This window comes from Aplysia californica, unplaced genomic scaffold (genome assembly GCF_000002075.1).
Source record: "Aplysia californica isolate F4 #8 unplaced genomic scaffold, AplCal3.0 scaffold00346, whole genome shotgun sequence".
NCBI classification, from domain to species: domain Eukaryota; kingdom Metazoa; phylum Mollusca; class Gastropoda; order Aplysiida; family Aplysiidae; genus Aplysia; species Aplysia californica.
The window spans coordinates 581579-583942 of record NW_004797616.1 but is presented as its reverse complement, the minus strand read 5'-3'; the positions used below and the strand labels follow the sequence as shown (position 1 = coordinate 583942).

The window sequence follows — 2364 nt, the reverse complement described above, 5'->3', positions numbered from 1 at the left end:
AGAGAGAGAGAGAGAGAGAGAGAGAGAGAGAGAGAGAGAGAGGCAGAAAGACAGACAGGCAGACAGACAGGCAGGCAGACATGGCGGGAGGGGAAGAGAGAGAAGCATAATATCTAAACTGACAGATAGGTAGACAGATAGATAGACAGACAGACAGACAGACAGACAGAGGAGAAGAATTTAAAAATTGAAAAAATCAGAAAAAACAAATAACATACGACGCACAGTGGAAAGTAGAGATAAGGGGGAAGTGAGAAATGGCGTGATTGAACTGGGGGGAAAAGTCAAATGATGAGCTTGGTATTCACCACCACTACCCTTGCGAATCGAGCCGTCAGAAGCGGCCGGTTCGTAATTAAGGCAGGGAAGGAAATGCCGGGAATTCTCCAAGAATAAACAGAGCGATAAACGGAGATGGTCCAGCAGGGACATGCGCAATGGACAGGGGCTAGACAATCTTTTCCGGTGACCTGGTGAAGTGCGTAATGAAAGCCCTTGACCTAGATTTCAAAGAGGAATAACTAGACGATAATCGGCAAGAGGACATCTGTGGCATTTCCGTTTCTATATGAACTTGTATTGATTCTGATCATTCATTTGGGATATTGAATCAACAGATACTGGTATCACAGGGATGATGATAGGTTATTCTCATATTGCCGCATGCGATCTTCGTCGCTACGGTTATCGTTGCTACTCACGGACTAAAGATTTGCCAAACTCGAAGATAATTATGCAAGAAGGCAGGATATTATAAAACGTGCTGTTAAAGTAAATTTCGACCCCCCCCCCCCCTTCATTCTTTTTTTCGCACTGTCGCCATCAAATTTTGATTTTGGGGGTATAGCCCCCCCCCCCCCCCAAAAATAAACACTCACATTCCAAAAATAAATTGAACATGTCTTTGCAGATGACGTCACTCTCTGTATTCACCTCTGACTCTCCCCCTCTTTCTCTCTCTATCTCTCTCTCCTCCCCCCCTCTCTTCCTTCTTACTCTATGTTTCTTTTTTCCCCCTTTCGCATGCTTCTTTTTTTCTAAGCTTTTCCAGTAGTTGGGCGTTGCCTTTCGGAGCTTTGTGCAACACATAGCACTCTTCCTCTAGCCACTCTTCCTGCCTGAGTTGTTTTCGTTCCTACCTACCTTTCAAAAATAGTTTGCAATCCACACGTCTCTGGGCGAGTGGCAGGGGGCAGCGGACAGTCACTGACAACATCTTCTTTACCATCCTTCTCAAGTTTCTGTCTGTTTGCCTTACTTTCCCCCAACATTAAATAGCCGTTATCGTATTGGTGTCTTCTTTTAAAACAACGTTGAACTTTTTCCGTATTTTTGTCTTGAAGGTGAGGATTTAAATACACCAGTCGACTGTTTTCAAATCAATCAGACGACACTTCTTTGAGGATACGGTTTCAAAGCCAAAATAACAGCGTCTCCCGTTTGTCACTCGATGCCAGTGTGGTCCTTTGAAACTCTACCTAGGAGTAGGAAGTTGCTGCTTTCCATCACATGCCAAGATGCTGAGTTAGCAAAAACCTACTTGTGTCCCGACGCGGTGGAATCAGGTGCTCGTCAATTTTAGAACATATGGAGCAATTGGTGTAATCTTAAAGTTTATTCATCTTCCATGCTTTTGATGGAAACGAAAATACTCATCTGTCTCGAATAAAAGTCGAAATATTTGCCATTGAAAGAGGTGGGGTCGCCTGGTGTCAGAGGTGAAATTAGCGAGAAAATACACCACCAAATTTTGGCGACTTCCAAAATTGTAGAGCTCATGGAAACTGCAAATTCACATTTATTTGTTCAAAGCGTTTCAGTAAAATCAAAACAGGAATGTATTTTTGAGTGGACATAAAAGGCATCTACCTAAAAACAAAAAATCGACAAAAAGTCGCCAGAGAGAGGCACATGTCGATTTCTTCGATTTCAAAGTTTTGACGAGCGCATGATTTCCCCCCAAGTCCACACATTTGTACTTTGTTTTTGCTTGCGTAAGAATTTGGAATTCTAACGGACATAAATTGGCCATTTCTGGGACAAGGCAAGAAGTAGAAAGCCCCGTGCTTTAGGTGACAGAAGCACGACGGAGGAAGAAATTAACTTGTTAATGAAATAATAGCTTCTGTTGTCATTTCGCATACATACGCTTTTGCATAGAAGTTCTCGTGCAGTACCCAAATATCATAAAATGTACTGCGCTCCCCTGGTGCAGTAGCAAAACATTATAGAGAGAGTGTGCATCCTCCCAACCTCCGACCTCAACCAAAACAGTTAGCCCAAACAAAAAATAAAGTAAACAAACAAACACATTTTTAAAAGCAAAGCAAAGTATGTTTGTGTGTGTGTGTGTGTGTGTGTGTG

The 2364-nt window shown here is 42.6% G+C and overlaps 1 protein-coding gene across 1 annotated transcript in view; it reads right to left on the bottom strand.

Moving 5' to 3' along the window:
* The window catches only part of LOC101859496 (receptor-type tyrosine-protein phosphatase alpha), a gene marked incomplete in the record, with an annotated part of 114619 nt that overhangs the window by 95265 nt on the left and 16990 nt on the right, over positions 1-2364 (bottom strand).